The sequence below is a fragment of the Hibiscus syriacus genome, unplaced genomic scaffold, assembly GCF_006381635.1.
Source record: "Hibiscus syriacus cultivar Baekdansim isolate YM2019G1 unplaced genomic scaffold, ASM638163v2 tig00111952_pilon, whole genome shotgun sequence".
NCBI classification, from domain to species: Eukaryota; Viridiplantae; Streptophyta; class Magnoliopsida; order Malvales; family Malvaceae; genus Hibiscus; species Hibiscus syriacus.
Window position 1 is genome coordinate 570,632 of NW_024063220.1, and position 24,823 is coordinate 595,454.

The following is a 24,823-nucleotide window of genomic DNA, read 5'->3' on the forward strand; positions in this document are numbered from 1 at the left end:
TCGAATACTCAAATTTGACCTGATTCGACTCGATTGAGTGCTCTATCTATTTACGTAGTAATAGAGTATGTAAATTTAAATTATTATTATTTTAATTATGAAGAAATGCCTAATTACATAGGCTTATAATAAGGGGACCAACCTCAATTCTCTAGCGTTTTATTGGTGCATCTTCTGTCTTCTTTGGATTCCTTTTTCATAGTTCCTCATAGTTGCGGCTGTAGATGATTACTTGAGGTCATGTCCTTCTTTTAGATCCCATAGGGCGTATAGGGGCGGCTCGACAGAGTGGTGTCAATGAGACTTGACTTAGAGTTTGTACGTTGAATGTAGGCACATTAAATGCTAGGCTGCTGGAGCTGACCGACTACTAAGTAATAGGAAAATAGATTTTGCATGTATTCAAGAGACTAGGTGGAAAGGGGCTCGCGTCAGAGTGTAACGGGTACAAGTGTGTAGTATTCAGGCGTAGATAACGCTAGAAATGGGGGGGTATCTTGGTATCCTCTAGGCTCAAGAAAACGTAGTTGAAGTTTGTAGATATCGTGATAGGATCATGATGATTAAGGTTATTATAGAAGCGAAAGTGGTGAATGTCCTTCAGTGTACCCCCATACGTTGGCCTAGGGGAGGGGGAGAACGTTGCTTCTGGATTCGTTAGATGATGTACGTAGGAACATTCCGGAGGACCAAAAAGATTTCATAAGGGGAGACTTCAATGGCCATATAGGTAGTGAAATCAACGGGTATGACGGTGTTCATGGGGTTTCGGTTTTGGTACTAGGAACGAGGAGGGCGTACGTTGCTTGAATTTACTAGTGCAACGATTTGGTGGTCACTAACTCCTTCTTTAACAAGAGATATGTGAACTTGATTACGTTCTATAGCAGGGGACATTGTACCAAATCGCTACATCCTGGTTCGAATCGGGATCAATGGGATTGCATTGACTGTAAAGTGTTCCCTGAAGAGGCATGTGCATCACAACATAGATTGTTGGTTTTGGTTTCCATTTCGGTTTTGGTACTAGGAACGAGGAGGGGCGTACGTTGCTTGAATTTACTACTGCACACGATTTGGTGGTCACTAACTCCTTCTTTAACAAGAGAGATGTGAACTTGATTACGTTCCATAGCGGGGGACATTGTACCCAAATCGACTACATCCTGGTTCGAAATCAGGATCAATGGGCGTATTGACTGTAAAGTGTTCCCTGAAGAGGCATGTGCATCACAACATAGATTGTTGGTTTTGGTGTTCCATGTACACCACGGGCGGAGTACTCATAGGAGGGCTAAACTATGAAAACCTAGGATCCTTTGGAAGAACTTACATGGAGCGACAGCTGATGACTTTAGGAGTAAGGTTTTATCTCATACAGGTTTTGGTACTACAAACTCAAATAATGCAGATATGTTATAGAAAAATATGGCAAGTTCCATCAGAGAGGTAGGAAAAAACACCCTTGGGTTGTCGATAGGGAAGATCAAGGAACATAAAGAATCGTGGTAGTGGAACGACGAAGTCCAAACTAAGGTGAAGACAAAGCAAACTTGCATCAAGAAGTTGCTACAATACAATGACGACGAAGAAAGATCGAGAGTTAAACAAAGATACAAGGAGGCAAAGCGGGAAGCCAAGAAAATAGTAGCTAAAGCAAAGTATAAGGCATACGAGGAAATGTACAAGAGATTAGACACCAAGAAAGGACAAAACAACATCTTCAGGCTTGCAAAATCCATGGAGAATAGGAAAAAGGATCTAGGTAGCATTAGGTTTATTAAGGACAACAATGATGTCCTTTAAGTGAAAGATCATGATATTAAGAGGGTTTATGGTAGTTACTTCTTTGGCTTATTTAATAACGGTGCCTCTCTCTGTAGAGATAGTAATGTTTATGGGTCAGCCGACCATCAGAAAGATGGGGAGGGACAAAGCTTTCGGTCCAGATCAAATTCCTATCACTGTGTGGTTGACCCTAGGAGAAAAGGGAGTAAAGTGGTTGACTAACATCTTTAATATTATTTTAGAGACTGCCAAGATGCCAGAGGAGTAGAGAGAGTCTACAGTGATACCAATCTATAAGAATAAAGGAGATCCCCAACGTTGTGGTAACTACAGAGGTATTAAACTACTTAGTCATACCATGAAGCTATGGGAAAGTGTGATAGAGGCTAGGTTGAGACAGGTTACAAGGGTTTCGAAAAACTAATTTGGCTTTATACCAGGTAGGTCTACTACGGAGGCGATTCATCTACTTCAACGGCTTATGGAGAAATATAGGGAAAAAATAAAGATCTTCACATGGCGTTCATTAACCTTGATAAGGCGTATGATAGCGTACCCCGCGATACGATCTAGAAGAACTTGGATACGAGACGGATCCCAACTGCTTATATCCGGGCGATTCGTGATATGTATTGTAGATCTACTACATACGTCAGGACTACAGTTGGCGACACTGAGGCATTCCCGGTAGAAATCGAACTCCACCAGGGGTCGGCTCTTAGCCCTTACATCTTCATCTTGATTATGGACAACATCTATTGGGCACCTGATGGTGTTCCATGGTGTATGCTTTACACTGACGATATTGTCCTAGTTGCTGAAACAAAAAATGAGCTTAATAGTAGACTGGCTACCTGGAAGACTGCTTTAGAAGAAAAAGGTCTAAGGATCAATATTGAAAAGATAGAGTATTTATGTTCAAACTATAGTGGGAACCAAAACGATGAAGATGTAGAAGTATACATCAAAGGACACGTTCTCCCCTCAAAGGATTGTTTCAAGTACCTAGGGTCTATGATACATAAAGATGGGGTGTAGATGATGACGTTTCACACCATATAAAGGCGGGATGGCTAAAGTGGAGCTGCCACTGGAGTCTTGTGTGACAAGAAGGTGCTTCTAAAACTTAAGGAAAAATTTTATAGAATGACAATAAGACCAGCGCTGCTGTATGGATCAGAATGTTGGACAATCAAGAAGGATCACGTAAGGAGGATGGAGGCCGCAGAAATGAGAATGCTTTGATGGACATATGGTAGGAATCTATGGGACATGAAACCAAACTCTTCAATTAGGATGTCCTTGTGGGTGGTGCATGTATCCGAAAAATTGATGGAGGGAAGACTACGGTAGTTTGGGCATGTCCTTAGGCGACAACCGTCAGATGCGGTCAGGAGGGTAGAGTCAATTACAGTCGACGGTGCCAGAAGGAGAGGACGACCAAGGAGGAAGTGGGTAGACTGCTTGAGATCTGATTTGAAGGATTTAGCCCTTGCCGAGGACATGACCTCTGATAGGAAAGTATGGAGACTTAAGACCAGGGTAGCCGAGTAGTATGGGTCACAACCATATGGTGTAGCATCTCTGCCTTCCTTTTAATTGCCTTAGTAGTAATTTCCATTGACCTGTACTTTTTATACGTTTCTGTCATTGGATTTTATAAAGGCTTAGAACTAGGGTAGTGGAGTAGTGTTGCCTTAGTTTAGGTTTTAACCCATTTGACTTTATTCCTTCTTGTAGTTTGTTATCGATGGCTTCTGTGTATCCTTCTCTGCATATGAAGACTGTTCAACTATGTATTTATTCATTTATAAATGCATTGTATTTTATCTTTATTTTTTAATTTTCTGACTGCCGAGGTCTTACACGGAAGCTGCTCTCAACCTGGCGTTGGGGGAAGCCTACTACCCTACCTCCTCCTTACCCCATTACAGATGGGAATAGGTTTTTGTTGTTGTTGTTGTTGTTATAATAAGGGGACCAAACTGGTATCTTTCTAATAATCGAGGATATTGGTAGGGAGAGCATAAATAACATTGGAAGCAAGAGAACTTTTAGCAAGCTTTGCTAGCATCAGCAGATTGATTTCCTTCTAGGAATCCATTGAAACTCCATCGCCAACTACCACGACAGAGATCAGCTATAGCGCTGACAAGTGAGAGTGGATTGGAAGTAGCATCAAAATTTTGAAGTATTTGAATTGCTGGAGCACAATATGATTAGATCTAAATAACCTCGAAGCCATGTGACCAGGTGAGATTCATACCGGTATAAATAGCCCAAAGCTCTACTTGAAAAGCATCAACAAAACCAATTTTCTTACTGAAACCAAGAAGCCAGTTACCGTCCCTATCACGGATGAGACCTCTGATAGAGCCAATGCATGTGTTCGAGGATGAGGCTCATTAACGTTCAAGCAACACCTCATTTTAGGACTTCTATTGAATCATTTTCAGGGTCGAAGTTTCATCAGTCGTGGAATTGTTGCTACTGTAAAAACGTCTCTGTCATAACCATTTTAAAAAAAATATTAAATATTATTTTAAAAAACAATTATGACTTTTATTTTGAAAATTTGACGATTTTGAATTAATTTAAATTAAATTGAATAGGTCGAATACCTAAAAACGTCTTTTAAAACAATTTAAGAAAAATCATTTTATAAGATAAAATTGGTATGTGTTATCAAGATTCATTTAACGGGTCCGAGAGTCGGTACGCGTGGGGAAAGATATGCACCCCACAGCTCCCAAAAATTGGTACTTAGTCGCATACACGTTGTCGTAAATGGTGGAAATTACAAAACGAATAGAAAGTTAAATTATGATTCATTTATTGAAATTAATTAATTTGCTCCAAATTGATTAATTAGGGAAAATTCTTTAACTTGAAAATAAATCTCGAGATTAGCAATCCTCCATCGGGAAAGCTCTATCGTCTATTTCTTATCTGAAAAGATATTCCCTCCTTGATAAAAAATGCATATCGAATATAAATTAAAATCAACATTTTGCACCAATAAAATGAATTGTTACATAAACACATTGAATCATAAAAACGATTAGTTAATAAAATAAGCTAGATTTATTTCAAGTTCCAATTTCGTTAAAATATTGATCGAATCGCATCACTTCGACCAAGTGATACTTTCCACGCTCATTTACAAATCGTTTCTTGAAATATTCGAATCTCATTAATAAAAAAATATTTGAAATATGCGAAATAAATATTAACAACATAAAAAAATAAAACATTTATTTAATGTACACATAAAATACATAACATGTGAAATATATAAATTCTTTAAGGGACTAAAACAAAACAATAAAAATACATATCAAAAAATAAATAACCAAATAAACATATTTAAAATTTAAGGGACCAAATTGGTATTAACATAAATTTGAGGGGCTGAACAACAAATACAAACAAACCAGAGCCAAGATAAAAAAATATTAAACAATACAGGTACTAGAAATGAAAATAAACCATAAATAATATAAAGGACTAAAATAAAACAAATATAAACATAAAGGTCCAAAAAATAATTAAACCAACTGCCAAACATTGACTAAAATAAAAGATTTGCAAATGTCATGGCCAAATTCGAACATCAAAGAAAATGTCTTAACACATGAAATCAGTGATTATAATGAAATAATCTCAAACATTGTGGCCAAAGTCAAATATTAACAATAATAACATCACATATAATAATAGGACTGAAACATAAGTACTGAAAATAAGTGCTCAAAACCAAATAAAATATAAATTCATTAAATGCTTCAATATGAGATTACAAAACTTGGGGGACCTAAAAGGCTATTACCCTATAACTCATAAACACGGAAACAGAGGGGTGCAAAATAACACCGTTTCGCGTAGTGTATTTAAGCCTAAACACAAGGCTTAATCCCCCACATCCCTCATTTCACCCCATTTCAGAAAATAAGAGAGAGGAAGAGAGGGTTCTGTGAACTCTCTCAACTTCCCTCGTTGGGAAAGAAGGAGCCGCCTTCCTCCGGTGATATTCACGGCGGTGATCGCAGTGGCGCACAGCGGCTAGAGGAAGCCAAAAGGCTCCGAAATGATCCTCTCTCCTCTCTCAACTTGAATCTCAAACTTGTTTAGCCTAAAACCACCACAAGATCCCTAAATCTAGCATTTTACCTTTCGAGAATTCGAAAATCGTTAACACTTGGGATTTCCAACGACCTTCCGACCAAGGTAAGAACCTTCTCTTCCTTTAAGTTTTCTTTTGGTTCTTTGTTTTTTGTTTATGAATGTCCTTTCCTTTTCTCTCTCTCGTTGTTGTTTTTCACCCCAAATGGTTTTTTTTGTTTTATGAATGTCCTTTCCTTTTCTCTCTCTCGTTGTTGTTTTTTCACCCCAAATGGTTCCCTGATATCTTATCTTTCTTCCTTTATTTGCATGCCTCTGATTGATGATGTTGCCGAGGAGATATGATATCATTATCCTATCTCAATTGACTGACCCAAATGAAATTATCTTTAGATTTCTTTTCATTTTTTTTATTAGGGGTTTCTCTGACTTGATGTATCTTGGTGCAGAAATTAGTCACTATGGATGAGGCGGCAGGAGCAGTCGACGGCTGCAGCAGGAAGGACTGGAGGCGGCAGCAGTTATCTAGGGCTAGAGTTTTAGAAACCCTAATTGGACCAAGTCAAATCTTGGGGTTGCTGAGTTCTCTTACAGTGGACTGGTTGGGTCAATTGTTGTTGGGCTACCATTTGTAAACGGGTCGGGCTTCAGGTTCACTTGTACTGGGCCTTTGGGTAGACTGGGTCTTGGGTGTTATCTTTGTGGGCTCCGGGTTTGTTAATGGGCCTAAAAAACATGTAACATGTAAAATAATAATAATAATAATAATAATAATAATAATAAAAATATTTTTTAGACCAGGACAAAAAATGTGTCTACGACTGCCCCTCTTTGCACATTCTTGTGTTAACAAGTTACTTTCACTAATTTTCAAAGGGGAGGATTTTTCAAAGAGTTTTGAAAGATAAAAAAGGAGGAGATTGTTTAATTAAGATTTTGATTTAATAATAAATTGCAAAAATAATTTTGGACTTAATTGAATTCATCAAAACTTTATCAAAAATAATTCGAAGTCAAAATTAACTTGAAAAATATGTTTTAAATGTTTTCAAACTTAGTCGAACATTTTCAAAAACATACTCGATTATTTTTGCGCTGTAAAGTCAAGTTTCCAAATATTTTTCTCTCAAAGGATCGATCCCTTCACCAAAATAATCAATCCCTAGATGAAAAGGATCGATCCCTTCCCCTAAATGATCGATCTGTAACACTCTTAACCCATATACATACCCGTATACGAGTTAAAGATGTCACAACACTCGTATAAAACATTTACTATGCCAAAAAAATGATAAAAAATTTGTTTCTTTTATAACTCCAATTCACATATAAATATTAAACATATAATTTCATAAAAATCGCAATTCATTTGTCCGGCCAAAATAAATTTCAAACATATGTTAGTATTTAACTAACATATTAAGCACATATTCGAATAAAATCTCAAAAATAAATAAATATGTATTCAAACTATTTTTTTAACTTAATAAATTTCTAAGTCAACTTTTACAAATAACCTTCTTAGTCCTTGAAAATAAACTTCTTAACCATAATCACTTAACTTTTCATAATTTAAAAATTAAACCACAATTACACATTTCTTGAATCATCCCCATAATTTAAAATTCATCATTTAGTCCCTACTAATCACTTTTATTTCATATCAGTCACCATTTCCAACTTCAGCAATATTTTCCAAGCATACTTCAATCTTATATTTTGTCATCTTGTCACCAATTTCTCCTAGACATTCCAAATTAGTCCTTCTTCCTTTACCATTTTCCAAAATACTCCAATTCACTATTCTAACACCAATTTCCAACATAGTACCTTAATTTTCCATTATTTACTTAATAATCCTTCAACTTATCAAAACTTGCATGAAGGTACGATAAGCTTTACGTTAATTCAAATTGATCCAAAATTAAATTCCAATCATATGAAATAATTCCTACATCCATTCTAAGCCCTAAAGAAATTTTTGCTTATTTTTTCCAAATTTCTTCACTTAGGCAGAAACTTATAGGGCATTTCCCTATTGATCTCCAACTTTGTTTCAAGTTTGATTTCATCACCTACAACTCATTTTCATTCATTCTAATCATTCCCATAAAAAAATCAACATCAACAATTTCTTATAAACCCCCTACATGGTCGAATCTTACAACTTGGTCCCCTTAGTGATTTTTAATCAACTTTCAAGCTTGTATATGATCCAACACACTCCTAAGATCAAATCCAATCTTATTCCATTGTCTACCATAATGAATCTTAAATTTACCTCCATGCCATCCTTTACTCCAATTTAAGAACCTTAAATAAAATAAAATCCTATTCAATTTCCATCTTTCTCCTTTCAATTTCCAAAATTCAATTTAGTCTAAATTCGTTATTCCACTTTAACATGGAAATTCCCACTAATTCACAATTATCCTGATTAAAATATCAATATAATATTTCTAACCTCAAACTACTTTCCTTTAATTTTTGTAACTTCCAATTCGATCGGTTATTGGAATATTTTATCGAAACTTTATTGCTTATCCTTTTATACAACACGATCAAAAATCCAATTCCCAAGATAATACTATTCTTGGGGAGAACTATTCCTTTCAGGAAATATATAACTTTAAAATTACACTTTAGTCCCTAAATGTTTACAAAATTTATACTTTAGTCACTAAACTTCAAAAATTTACATTTTTGGCACTACTCCAAAATTTGGGTTACTACAATTTGTCCCCTTAGGAATTTTTCCTTTAATTTTCACTGTAATTTAGATAAAAAAGTGAGGAGAAACTACTTTTTCATATCTTTTCTCTTTCCAAGTCGCTCCCCCACTTTATGATTCTCCAAAGAACCTTACAAGTAAAATATTTTTCAATTCTTTATCTTCTTGAGCCAAAATTCATTGGTTCTTCCTCATATGTAAGTCTGGTTGAATCTCAACTTCCTCTAGAGTGATGACATGTGAGGATTCGATCGACACATGAAAAAATTATGAATTTTGTCTATTTTCGGAGGCAATTCCAACTGGTAAGCTACTAGATCAACTCACTTCACAATCTCGTATGGTCCAATGAACCTCGGACTCAACTTTTTCTACCAAACCATAGAACTTATTCCAAGTAGATACTTTAAGAATACTTATCACCTACCTGGTATTCAATCCTTTCTTTTTAAGTTGAGTAAGACTTCTATTCGGTCAACAACTATCTGAGATTATTTTGAATGATCTTCACTTTTTCATTTTTTTATCAAGTCAGGGTTGATTATATCTTAATCTTTTAGCTCGAAAGAATTCAATGTGTTCGGCACGTTCTTTTATATAAGGCTTTATATAATTCCACTAACAACATATACTTTTCCCAAGATCTTGAATTCGATCACACAAAGTCTTAACATATCCTCCAAACTCTGAATAGTACGCTTCAAATGTCATCTATCTGGGATGAAAAGTTGCTGAAGTTAAGTCGGTACCCAAGGCTTATGCAAAGACTTCCAAAATCTTGATGTAACTTGGATCTCTGACAAATAATATTGAGACTGACACTCCATGTAGTCAAACTCTTTTTAATGTATAACTCGACTATCCATCGATTTGTCAGTATTATGGGGATGAAGTGCGTTGTCTTGATTAATCTATTAACTATCACCTAAATTGAATCCTTTTATCTGCCGTCAACGATAGCCCTATTACGAAATCCATCGTAACTCGTTCCCACTTCTACTAAGGAATGGAAATCAATTGCACTAGTGACATGTCAGACACTTTGCATCAAACTCTATAGTAGCCCTTTTCGTATCAGGCCACCAATACCGACTCTTTAAGTCCTGATACATATTGTTCCCACCTAGATGCATAGTCAATGTAATAAAATCTACTTCAGTATAAGCTCTTTCTTAGCTCATCATTGGAATAGATTATGCCTCTATAGTATAAACATCCATCAACCTTTATCTCAAAATCCTTAGTTTCTCCCTTATCTACTTGTTTCATCCTTGATAAGGACATTCCATCCTTTCTCTGATGCTCCTTTACTTGCTCAAATATAGTAGGATTTAACCTTAATTCTATAACTAAACTGCCATTATCTTTCATCGATAACCAAACATCCAAATCCCTCATGTAGAGAAAATTATTTCCGGATAATAGTCTATAACCACATCATAATCTTTAAAGAGTTCTACCATCTCATTTCCCCTAAGTTTAACTCCTTTTGAATCAACAAATATTTTAAACTTTTATGGTTTGTATAGATGTAACACCACTCACTATACAGATAATGATGACATATCTTCAAACAAAATACCATAGTTGCTAATTCGAGATTGTGAGTCAGATAGTTCCTTTCATGTGGCTTAAGTTGTCTCGAAGCATAAGTGACCATTTTTCCTTCTTGCATAAATACACATCACAAACCATTATAAGGCACGCAATATACCACAAAATATTACCTGATCTGGTGTACTAAAATCGAAGACCTATTAAAACCCTTTAATGTCTCGAAACTTTTTTGACACTTGTATCCAAATGAATTGCACATCTTTATTAACAACTTTGTTAGTGTGGAGGTAATCATCGAAAAATCCTTAAAAGATCTTATGTAATAACCATCCAATCCCAAGATACTTCGAACCTCATAAACATTTTTTGGAATTCTCCAATGCACTATAGCTTGAAATTTCTTGGGATCCAACCGAATTCCCTCTACTGATACTACATGTCCTAGAAATGTGATCTCCGACAACCAAAATTCACAATTTGACAACTTAGCATACAACTTTTTATCCTGAAGTTTTCGTAAAACAGTGTGAAGATGGGAATCATGTTAATCCTTAGTCCTCAAACAAACCATAATATCATCAATAAAAAAAACCACAGACTGATCTAGGTACGACTAAATACTCGATTCATCAGATCCATGAAATCATATGAGCGTTCGTTAAACCAAATGGCATTATTACAAATTGTAATGTTTGTACCGAGTGTGAAAAGTATTCTTGGAACCCTTTTCTTTAATCTTTAATGATGATACCTAGATTGAATATATATCTTATAAAAAAACCACAGAGCCCTTTAATGATCAATATATCATCAATCTTGAAAGTGGATACTTGTTCTTCACTGTCACCTTATTCAACTGTCGATAGCCATACATAACCTCATGGATCCATCTTTCTTCTTCACAAAAACACATTAGTGCTCCCTAAAGCGATACACTCGGTCTGATAAATCCTCGATCTAATAACTCTTGTAATTGGGCCTTTAATTCTTTGAACTCGATCAGATCTATATGATATGGAGCCATCGTGATAGGCACAGTTCCCGGAAAAACTTCAATCCTGAACTCTACCTCCCTATTAGGAGGTAATCCAGTAACTCATCTAGAAACAGTCTGGGTACTCCTGATAGTGGGAATATCTTCTAATCTAACCTTTGAGACTCGAGTATCTAACACACTGGCCATGTAAGCTTGACAATCTTGCAGCATTAGTTTCTTAGCAGAAATAACAGAAATCACATTAGTTAAAGGATTTACCTTTTCTCCAACCACTATCACCTCTACATCATCCGAGTCATTCAATATTAATCTCTTTAAACGACAATCTACAATGGCATGTTAACGAGATAACAAGTCCATGCCCAAAATTATCTCAAACTCTTCAAAAGGCAACTCCATCAAGTTTCAGGAAACTCGATGCCTTGAATTTTTATCAGACAATTTCTCTTTATCTGATTTACTCCAACACTTTGGCCCAAAGGATTCGTCGCAACTATATCACTCAAATACTTTCTAGGGGAATACCTTGTTCTTTAATTCATTTGTAATGATGTATGAGTGTGTGGAGTCAGGGAATCATAACAAACACAAGTTCGTCAAAAAGATAAAATGTACCTATTATGATCTCTGAGTCATCCTGATCCTCATCAGTCTTGATGTGATACACTCTAGTTGTTAGTATGCCCTCCAGGTGAGTAGCAGATTTGACGGCCACTTGTTTATATGTCTTGGCTTCTTTGAGGTGCTGCTACATATTCTCAATTGAATTATCTTCTCATCAGTCAACTAAGGACAGTCCCTAATAAAATGGGCAGTATCCACCACTTTAAAACAAGCTCCCATAGCAACTCGACATACACCTCCATGAAACTTGTCGCACACTTGACATTGCTAAGATTGACTCTGAGGTGCTCTAGTACTAGCAGCCACTGACTGAGTTGTTGACCCTTTTCTACATTGGATTCTCTTCGAGTAAAAGCACTAGTTTTTCTAAAGCTTGGCTCTGTTCAATGTCACCTTGAAGGTAGGAAGATTCAATGCTAACATAAAACTCTTTCAGTCTCAAGTACAATCCCTGATAAACCATTCACATCTGTTATTCTCACTGGGAATCAACTTGGAAGAAAATCGGCTTAACTTGTTAAACTAACACTCAACTCATAGACTTCGGTGCCTTGCTTCAGATTAAGGAATTGTGCTTCATCTCTCGAATAAAACTAGGCACCGATATATTTCTGAACTTTTCCCTTGATAAACCATTCACATCTGTTATTCTCACTGGGAATCAACTTGGAAGAAAATCGGCTTAACTTGTTAAACTAACACTCAACTCATAGACAGTTCGGTTGCCTTGCTTCAGATTAAGGAATTGTTGCTTCATCTCTCGAATAAACTAGGCACCGATATACTTATTCTTGAACTTTTCCAGGAAGAATCGTAAGTTAACTTGCTCTGGAGGAAAGTGCATAATGGCATTCGTCCATTAAATTCGAGCCTGAGCTTGCAATAATGATACAAATCCATCCAATTTCTCTAGGCTTGTATAGTTAAATTCATCCAACATCACTTTCACATCATTGAGCCACAAATCCATAGATATGGGAACCTCATTAGTTTCTCTTTTAAATTATAGATCTCTAACTTTTTAATTCTTCGCAATCGACACTCGGGAAGTTGGTGGATCAGGTGAGGTAGGAGGCTGAAAATACGCTACGATCCCCTCTAGGGTTTGGAAAAACATCTCTTGATCTTGCACAGTCACTTCCTGCGGTGTCGATGCTTCCTACTATTCGAACTGAGCAAGAGGTTCAAGGTTCATCTCGTTACTACCCCTATCGGTCTATTTTAGGACCTCCTGTTTAGTCACATGACGCGAGCCTTCACATCCGACATCTATAACATACAAATTTTAAACTTATATTAGTAAGGAGAAACATCAACAAAAATTCACTAGAACATTCTAGATCAGTGACACAGACAACCTAGTGGCATGTACAACTTTTAAAAACACTTTAACTTCGGTTTAGGCCGATAATCGACTAAACATGTGGCTCTGATACAAATAAATATAGGACCCTTAACCCATATATTTACTCGTATAAGAGTTAAAGATGTCACAACACTCATATAAAACAATTACTATGCCAAAAACCCATAAAAAATTGTTTCTTTTATAACTCCAAATCACATATAAATATTAAACTAGTAATTTCATAAAAACGTAATTCAATAAGAAAACATCAAAACTGAAATCAACTTTAAACAATAAATAAGAAAGTCAATATTGTTTAGTACTACAATTAAAATCATCTAATTTAAAAATTAAACTATCAACATATAAAATATTGTTCTTTTACTACTAACCATATTAATATTGCCATATTTTAATAGTATTAACTATATTTTACAAACCATGTATTAAAACATTAATATCAAAGCCACTAGAATATTATAATACATGCCATACCGATGTATAAAATACCAAAACATATGTCCTTACTGATTCATATGGTAGTTTGGTTTGTTGAAGTGATGTTCGGAAACTCTCTACGGTAATCTTTTCTTTGCCATTCCCTATGTGTGAAACAATCACATGCTAATATATCATACTTAGTAATGCATACTAGGCTTAATTAAAAAAAGAAAAGAAAAGAATAACAAGGAATATAAAATCTTAGATGTTCATAATAAATAGTTATGTAAAAAAATCAAGAAAATAGATATGAAACTATTTTAAATCTTTATTTTCAAGCCATAATTTCCATGCATTTTAGGTTCATTATTTAGTAGTCCAAATTTATACCGCGATAGAACCTAAGGTACGTGAGTCTCATCAAGTGCTAATTTGGAGTATATGTATTGTATAACACAATAACACTACACTAGGTATAGCTATGGTAGTTCATGACGTCAAAACACCATGAACCCTTAGTTGCACATGTAGTGCCTGGAGTACATAAATTTACCATATAATAGTACCAAATGGTACTACTGGAGTGCATAAAGCACTAAATTGTAATACACGAATGCACTAATCTATAACACTCCATCTCATGGCATGTCAATTATACTTTTAATACTCATTACACATACATTGGGCTTTCATGTTAAAATCTCAGTTCAATCATACCATAAGAATATCAAAATACTTTTGATATCACAACGGCAATCATAGCTAAAAATCATTCGAATATAAATTTTTAAAACTTTTCCTATAGATAAAATTGAGGTTGACTCATCGCAAGTCTTCCTCATCGTGTGTGTATATATATATAAATTTACTCACCCAATGCCTCACTCGCAATTCGTATTGTCAAATTTGAATCACTATTCAATTTGTCATTTTCTTTTCGCTCACTTTGACTTTGATTACAATCGCAACCTACCGAAATTCATTTGTCCAACCAAAACGAATTTCAAACCTATGTTAGTATTTAACTAACATATTAAGCACATATTCGAACACAATCTCAAAAATACAGTGAATACATATTCAATATTATTTTCTTTAACTTAATAAATTTTTAACTCAACTTTTGCAAAATAACCTTCGTAGTCTTTAAAAAATAATGCTTCTTAACCATAAATCACTTAACTTTTCATAATTTAACAATTAACCCACAATTATGCATTTGTTTAAATTCAATTCCCATAATTTGAAATTCTTCAATTTAGTCCCTATCAATCACTTTGATTCCATGTTAGTCACCATTTCCAACTTCAAGCAATATTTTCCAAGCTAATACTTCAATATTATACTTTTGTCATCTCGTCACCAACTTCTCCTAGGCATTCCAAATTAGTCATTCTTCTTTTACCATTTTCCAAAATAGTCCAATTCACTATTCTAACACCAATTTCATCATAGTACCTCAATTTCCATCATTTATTTAATAATCCTCAACTTCTCAAACCTTACAAGAAATTTTAATCCAAATGATCCAAAAATTAAATTCCAATCATATGAAATAATCCCTACATCCATTCTAAGCCCTAAAGAAATTTTGCATAATTTTTATCCAGATTCTCACCTAGGCCGAAACTTATAAGGCATTTCCCTAATGGTCTCCAACTTTGTTTCAAGTTTGATTTCATCACTACAACTCATTTCATTTATTCTAATCATTCATAACAAAAATAAATCAAAATAAATAATTTTTTATAAACCCCCTACATGGTTGAATCTTACAACTTGGTCCCCTTAGTGATTTTTAATCAACTTTCAAGCTTGTATATGATCCCATAACACTCCTAAGATCAAATCAATCTTATTTCATTGAAATTTCAAACTCCCCTTCATCCATCATAAACACCCATCTAACACTTTGATCATGAAACCATGAAAAACTTATGTCAAATTAAAGATAATTTGATGGAGAACATTTTCTTATTTCACACTTTAGCACTTTGATCATGAAACCATGAAAAACTTATGTCAAATTAAAGATAATTTGATGGAGAACATTTTCTTATTTCACACTTTAGTCCAAATTCTCACTAAAATGGATCAAAAATGAAGACAAAAATCAAACTCACCTTGGCTTTGGTGTTTCGGCAGAACGAAGAAGAAGAGATAAATGTTTCTTGAACTTTTTTTGTAAAATATCTCCAAATCTTATCTTAAAAGCTAATTTAAATTAATTAAAAATTCATTTTGGTTTAAAGTCAAATCTACCATTAATAAATCTTAATATTTACCTCCATTCCATTCTTTTATCTCAAATTTAATAACCTTAAATAAATATAAAAATCCTATTTATCAATTTCCATCTTTGTCTTTCCAATTTTCTAAAAATTCAATTTAGTCGCAAAATTTCACTATTCCACTTTAACATGGAAAGTCCACCAAATTCCATTAATCCACATCAAATTCTACTGATTAAAAATACTAATATAATATTTTTAAACTCAAATTACCTTCCTCCAAATTTTGTTAACTTCCAATTCGATCCTCTTATCCGAATATCTTACCCAACTTTATCGCTTAATAGCCTTTTATACAAACTTTGGATTAAAAATTTGATTCCCATGAAAATATTATTCTTGAGGGGAACTAGTCATTTGTGGGCCAAAATATATAAATTTTAAAATTTACACTTCAGTTCATGAACTTTTACAAAATTTATACTTTGGCCACTAAACTTCCAAAATTTATATTTTTATCACTATTCCAAAATTTTGGGGTATTACAGGATCCCTTTCTTATAATGGTTGAATTATTTAAAAAGGGACCGGTCCCTTTCACAAAAGAATTGATCTCTTGTGCATTAAATGTTGTTTTTGGTTGTAGGTAACGACTATAATGATCTCCAACGACTCCAAACGACTAGTATTAATATGAAAGGTATAAATTGAAGGTTAAAACTTCCCAAGATCAACTAGAATCATATTGAACCAACCTACCAACATCAAAGTTTTGTTTTGTGCTTAATTTGTCAAATTATTTGTTGTAACACACTGTGAGCTACATTGTTATTTCGCTCAAGTGTGTATTGGGTGAGAGCTTAAATTGTGCAAACATATTTTCCTTGTGAGATTTCTTATTTGTTTGCTTTATTTGTATTTACTATTTGGGGAGAGTATGTATTCAAGGTAATTTTGGGGTATAAACCTTGAAATGCTTGTAATGTTACACCTTGTCTTTAAAGGTAAGCAAATCTAGTGGATTTGAGAAATCCTTAGTGTGGATGCTAAGGTAATAGATGCAGACTTTGGTTTAGAAAGTCGAACCACTCTAAATCATTGTGCAAAAAAAAATTCTGGTTACTTCCACAAAATTTCTTAAAAGGCCAATTCACTCCTCTTGGCAATTTCAGTTGATCCATAAAGCTAACATCTTTCAATTATATATAAGAGAATGATATTTATTTTAACTATTGAATATAAAAGATGTTTAATTTAAAAATAAATCAAGATTTTTAAAAACAATTTTAAGGGAAAAGTATATAAATAGTCCCTGAACTTTTAGGGCACTTGCACTTTAATCACCTAATATTTAAAAATTACGATACATTCATCAGACGTTTAGTTCATTTTCATTTTGGTCCCTACTGTTACATCCCTTTAGTTTTTGCTGACGTGACATTTAACTGTCGTTATCGCTCCCTTCTTGTTCTTGTTCTTCTTCTTCTTTCTTTGGCTGAAGGTTTCCTGAAGTTCTTTTCAAAAAGAAGCCAGTTGACACCATTATAATCATCATTCAATGTAGATCTTTCCTCAAGCAAGATTTTAAATTGCAACGCTACCTTAAGAATCTTTTTACCTTTGGTCGACATTCTAGAATAAGAGGGAACTTTCTCCTTCCTTGCAATACCATGACACAATTTATGTTCAGATTCTATGCAGCTGAACAATTTGGATCTGGAGAGGAACCTTGGTCATTCCTTCAATCATCATGACCATGTTTCTGATAAGGCACCAAAGCGAGATTTTTTTCATGGTTTTGGACCTATGAAGGTTTTCCTCGATCATCATCTCGAAGAAGGTGGGTTTTTTAAGACCCAGTCAAGTTGGCTCAACTGGAAAAGGTTATCAAAGAACAAAAACTAGATTTTTCTCGGAAGCAAGAAAAAATGATTGATTTATTGCATGGAAGGAAACCTTAGAAGGAATGAGGGATTTTCTTGCATAGTTAATCAATTTTTTCTCTCGAGAAAGTAAAGAGAGAAGTTGAATTTTCTTGGGAAAATAGGGAGAAAAAAATCCAATAAATGACAAGGCTTTATTGAGAGAGTGTGCGAGAAGAAGGGAGCATTAAAGGCAGTTAAGTGTTACATCAGCAAAAATTAACGGGGGGTTACGGAAGAGACCAAAATGAAAACGAACTAAAAGTTCGACGACTGTATTGAAATTTTAAAAATTGGTGACCAAAATGCAAGTGCCTAAAAGTTCAGGGACTATTTATATACTTTACCCTAGTTTTAATTTGGTTTGTGTTTGAGCCGAATAAAGCCATAGAAAATGTGGATAGGGAGTAGATTTAGGCGTTGGAAGTTGGGAGCCTGAAAGGATCTAGCTTCCCAAAAACACAACCCGACTACCTGAGCCTCTCGTCGTCTTTATTTCTTTACATTTATTATCGAAACCACAACAATTTTTTAAAACATCAACACGCCGGTGGCTTCGGTTCCCCGCCACTATTTATCACGTACTTCAAAGCTTTTACGTGAGTGCATGTAAGACCTTCTCCACTCTCCCAAAATTTTTCCAACAATTTTTATATTTTAATCTTTCAATATCGATATCTGATTTTAAATATTAATATTTAAATCATTAAAATATTATTGATTCGTGAGATAAATATTGATATTTTTTAAGTATCGATCTTCTAGTCATGAGTATTAATTAATACTCAAGTCTGTCAACCTTTGTTTTATGTAAAACAAAGAGCACATCATTTACATTGTTGTGTGATATTCTAGTGTTTCATCACCGACATTTCTCGTAATTAGACTTATTAAATGGGGCATGTCGGACCTATTTAGGTTATATTGATTCGAATTTTAAAATTTTTAAGTTAATTGTTTGATTTATTATAATTTTAAACTATTTCATATTTGGATCATTTTCAGGTTAAGATTTTATCTATATTTTATTTTATTTTATTTGTTGAATTCAAACAATTTCAGTATCAATTCATTTTAAGTTGGAGTCATTTCGTTATTCGGGTTGAAGTCATTTAAGGTTACTTCTTCAAATAGTAGACCTCTTATATTCAAACAAAGTACGATTAAATTTTGACTCGGGTCAATCAAATCAAAATTCATATAAAAAACCAACAAATTTAGTCGTAATTAATCACAATAATATTTGTAACATTCGTAATACATAGAAGCAAGTAAAAGTACATCTAGAATTACACTAACACCAACAACAAATAAAACAAACATGGCAACGAGAAGAGCTAGCGTTTGTAGCGGTTGACGAGCTCTTCCGTTTGTGCGTTTCTAAACGCACTGCAGGCAACAACATAGACGCAAATGAGCAACACCACCGCCACAATGAGAATTATACTGGCTTTTCTCCATTCCTTCCTCAAATTCCCCAGCTGCGTTGCAGTTATAGCAGAGCTGCGTCTGGTCATTGCTCCATAGGTAGCAGTTGGGATCTCCGGTCGGGTTCAACGGGTTCGTCCACTGTGTCGGGTTCACAAAAGTGTACCTACAGATAGTAGGGGGCTTGCAACATCCCGACTGTCAAACATAACCCCAAAAAATGACTTAAACATACAACAATTACGAATCCATAATAAACGGACTCTATAAAAAAAATCAATCAATCGAAAAACAATAAACAAGTAAATAAATCAAATTAATTGATACGAAACTGAAATATTTAATGGCTTTCACAATTGATGCTTAAAAATAATACTGTAAAAGTAAGAGGATCAAATTAGATCAAAAGAGTGACTAAAGTTTAAATTTAAACATAATATAAGGAGCAGAATAAAGTTTGACCCCTTTTTTAATGCAAATTGAGACGGAGACGGAGACAAAGCTATTACCTTATGGACAACTTTTCGTTAGGCCAAAGTTCCATGATTTCACGCTAATAATCCACCTTTACCACGTCATTAGCACGAGCCTATGTTACTCAATTTTATATGTACTTGCCAAAAATAAAAATGTTTTTTAATATTAACATCAGAATTTTAAAATATATGTTAAGATAATATTCTTATAACTATATAAAACACAGAAAATTTTAACAAAAAGAAATCAAACTGAACCAAACCAACATTAGAATTAATAATCGATTGATCTAATAATAATAACACTAGATCTTTTAAACAAAGTCAAAAGTTTAATATTAATATTTATAAATAGAAAAAATTAAGTTAGATGCATCATCCCTATAATAAACATTTACAAAACATGATTTAAAATAAAATAATAAATTAATAGATAAAGAAGGTAAAAATATCTAATTTTCGGACCCATAAAGTGGAATTTTATGGCAAGGTTGCCCCACAGAACACGTGTTTCAAGATTAATACATTCATGATTTGAGGTGTGATTAAACATGCCAGAAAAGTTGTGCTAACGAATCTGTGTGTGGATCAAATCTAGGGGTGTAAACCAATCGAGTTGAGTTATTGTTGTCGAACTCGAAAATTTTAAATGTAGGCTCGACTCGATTCGAAAATTCACGAACTAAAAATTATGAAATTCAACTCGAACTCAAAATATATCATTGAAACCCGACTCGAACTGAAAAAGGCTCGAACTCAAAAAAAATTCAGGAGCTCAATTGAAGCTCGATTTTGAGCTCGATTCAACCTCGATTCAAGCTCGAACTCAAACTCGAATTTAAACCTAAAAAAATCTTATATTATATTTAAAATATATAAATAATTTTCTCTTTAATCAACCATCACCAATACATTATAATATGAATGTATAAACTATAAAAAATCTAAAAAATAAAAATACAATTACAAGAAATTTAGGATAATTAATATAAGCTTTGAAGTTTTTAAAACTTTAAATATATTGAAAGTTTACAAAATATGACAACACATCTAAATTTATAAAAAGATGACAATGACAACATATCCAAATTTATACAAGATGACATTATTTTCCTTACAAAAGATAACAATATCATGATAGTTGCATGTTTACTAAAAAAAATACAAAAAATGATATCAACCAGTTAAGCTTACTTACAAAAGATGGCAGCAATATGTCAAGTTTACTTACAAAAGATTGCAACATGTCAAGTTTACTTACAAAAGATTGCAACATGTCAAATTAAGTTCCCACTCATAGTAATATGTACCTAGTGCTCTGATTATAGCTTTACTCACATATTTTTCTTATTATCACAAATTGTTTAGACTTAAAAATCTCAAAAGGGAAAAACTGAAAACAATTATGTTTCTTACTTCAAAAGATACTTAAAATCATGCTTTCGTAGAACATGCAAATCATCACAAAGAGCTTTGACCTGTCAAGACACTAGCAAAGTAAGTAACGACAAGTTTCAAGGCAGGTAAGACTAGAAATATTGAAAAGATATTCACCTCTTCTGAGGTAGAACTGTGATCCTTAATAGGCAATGAAGTTGGATCCTCAAAGGTTATGGTAATAACCGAACCAAGGATTTCAAGAGGAGAATCAGACCAAATGAAGTCAGCAGCAGTAGACACCTTCTTCGAGATTGTCTCCCCGTCTTCATACATGTGGTCGACATGTAGTTAGAAACAAAGTAAACACTTGAAAATATTTACCAAAATATGAACAAAGTAGTTACATTGCTGTATGATAAAGGAAAAACTTACCCATCACGGTGTCTCTTTTGTTTACTTACCCTAAGTACATCAATCACCTACATCAATCACGTGTAGAAAAAAAAAAGATGAGAATAAATACAATCAATGGGGTAAATGAGAGAGTTCGAAACATAAAATGAAACAAAAACCTTCTTTTATGGTTCTATTGATCCCTAAAATAGATGCTTGAAGTCAAGAAGACGTGGATCAATCTTTGCAGGGGCTTTATACCTTAGCCCCAAAACATAAATCTCAGCTGATGCTAAACGACTAACATCATGTTTATCAACTTCAACCTTCTCAAACAACTGCAAACCAAAAACGTGTCAAATTAAAAACATAACTTTACAGAGAGTCTCTACGGTTCTGTTTACTGTTTATCACCTGTTTGAGACAATAGAGAACGGAACTGTAATCTTGAGACCCAAATATGAATCAAGTTCAGACTTCACATGCGGTACAGATGTTTCTTCACTAAAAATGTCTTGCAAAAGCTCATACAAACCACTAGATGTAACATCACCTCCATGAACATCCATAGATAAAATACTTGTTTTTGTTCTCCTAAGATGCAAGGGGATGGGGAAAACCAGGAAGATAAAAGCAACCAAGAAACAAGAATCGATCATCAGCTATCATCGAGAGAAAAACCAAAAAACACACATCAAAGGAAAAGAAAGACACAAAACCGAAAAAACAGTGACCAACCAAGAAAAACTAGAAACTACGAGCCATCAGGAACAACCAAGCAACAAGGTCAAAAACAAGAAAAATCAACAGGAATAATCCATTATCAACCAAAAAACCCACCATCGAGCAAAATAGAAAACTTACTTTTCTAACCCATAACCTATCGTCGCCTTCGCCAGGAACCACGATCTCATCTAGGGAAAGGTAAACCCTTCATCTTTTACGGTTTTCCAGTCGTGCATGTGGGATTCAAACCGCGGTTCTAGGGATTTGAGGGGTTTTCTAAGTTAGCTGTTGGGGTTTGTGGGTAGAGGAGAGGTTCAGTAAGTTTGGGTTTCTTGCATAGGGCAGTGAGGAAATAGTGGTCCGGGCGTTAGGGGCTCTTCATCGGAGCTCGTTGGGACGGAAAAGGATGCGGTGGTCGTGGTCTGACAGGGCTACGGGGTGGTGAAGCTGGGTATTTACAATGGTATTCTGGGTTTAAGTTTAAGGTTTTGGAGAAGTTTTTTTATGAAGGTTGTCACCGAAATCTATTTAGGTGAAGTTTAAGCTCCACATCGGAGCATTAGACGGCTGAAGCCACGGAAGATGTGGGTCTCTGTTAGGGTTGAGCGAGGAAAATGATAGAAGGTAGGGAGATGAGCGAGCGGCAAGTTGTGTCTCGTTGAGGAGAGATGAGGAAATGATTTAGGTTAAGCATTTCACCCTAATCTTCCTATATATTCCAACGACCAAAATGACGTAGCTTTAAGCAGTACCAAAATGGCAACACTTCGAGGACTAGGGGGTAGCCCGTGTTTTAGAAATGGAGTATTAGCATTTTATGACCTGTTATATTTATAATCTTCTGATTTCGTCATTAATCAAGGTTTACGTTTTTATGATTCGAGTTGTTAATTTATTTTTATTTTATGTTTTGATCACAGTTTGTTTTGATAATGGACCTATTGATTGATTTGAGACCAAGTGTGATTTATTAGTTTATTTTCATATAAACCCTTGTTAATTTTATTAATTTCATTTTGCATAATTTGTATGTTACCTTCATGTGCATAACTTAATCCCTATCACATAATTGGATTAAGGGTTTATGGTTTAGAGTTTATGGTGTAATCTAACATGTGCTTAATTAAATGAGCTTTTATTTTTCTTTTAGTAATATACAATGTAACAATTGGATTTGGGCTAGTTAATTAAAAAAATTAAAATTTGAGGGTAGTTGTATTATAGAATTTTTAATATATTTTTAAAATTTTATAATTATCAATAATGTATTTTTAATAAATTTTTTATAATGTAATTTTAAAAAACTAAAATTATAATATAATATTTTTTCGAGCTGCTCACGAGCTTTTCGAGTCGAATAACAAATAGTTTGTTTCGGCTCGTTAAGAACTCGAGTCGAGCTTGGGTCGGGTCCATTCGATTCGAGTATTTATCGAACCTTGATCAAGTCGATATCGAGTAGCTCGCGATCTGTCTCGTCTAATTTAAAAACCTAATCAAATCAATCGATGCCATGGGGTCCAATGAATAAAGGTTTCATTATTTAACCCTGAGGTTAAGACAACAACCCCCATAATGTGGGTCCAAGTTTCGTATTATTTAAGGTGAACTTGTCCCTGGTTTTGGACTTTCAAAGCTTTTGCCCTAATATCCAGCAACTTCGACAAAGATTCCACCACTATCTCTAAAAGTTATCTATGTATCTATCTATATAGATAGGTATATTAGGTGAATAGTCAAAAAGTTGCTCGATGTTTATCGTTGAAAACTGCAAGAAATCACATTCAAGCAACAGTAGACATAAAATAATCGGATATTTATCAAAAACAAGCAGAGAACGTGCCACATTATTTTATCCGCTGAAAATCATTTTCAGTCCCTACACTTCAGTAAACCATGTATAAACTCTGGTCTAACTGTTGAAAAAAATAGTATTCTGTATATCCTGAGTATAAGGACTAAATTCAAACTTCATTCAAAGACAAGGATTGACTAAGTACTTTGACCATAGTTTTTATATATATGTAAGAAAACAGAGCATGAACTTGCCTGAAGAGGAGAGAGATGAGCAGCGAAAAACTGATCAGCTGTAATAAATCGTTGAGTCAATTGGGACAAATATCCGAGTCACCCAAACAACCCCTGATTTTTCTCCTGCTCTTGGAATCAACCACGTGGTTCAGAAGCTAACTGGAGTACCCGTCGAGCCGGTACTCCCTGAAGCCCTTTCCGGGCACGCCGTAGCTGGCGTCGGTCCTGGTGACTACGAAAACGAAGATGAGCAGCACGAGGAGGAGGAGAATGAGGATGGCCATGCAGAAGAGGTAGAAGGCCAAAAGGGTTTCTTTGTAACGGTAGGCGCCGACAAAGCCGATGAGGGAGAAGACGAGGACAAGGAAGCCGAGGATGACGACGGGCCACCGGAAGAGGTGGACGCAGCCGTTGTCGAGCTTTTGGGCTAGCCATATGCAGGCGGCGATGATGGGGATGGAGCAGAGGAGGGCTACCATGTTGAGAACTGCGGTTATGTTGTTGGATACTCCCATGTTTAGAAATCAAAGGAAAGAGGAACTTGGAGAACAGAGACCAGTAAGCTTGAAGCTTGGCTTTTATGATGTTTTGGGCTTCAGTATAATTATAGTTATAGTCCCTCAGTTAT

The 24,823-nt window shown here is 34.5% G+C and overlaps 1 pseudogene; it reads right to left on the minus strand.

The window, feature by feature from the left end:
- Nucleotides 1–19,093: 19,093 nt before the first annotated feature.
- LOC120173445 lies at nucleotides 19,094–24,710 on the minus strand (annotated as a pseudogene).
- Nucleotides 24,711–24,823: the final 113 nt, after the last annotated feature.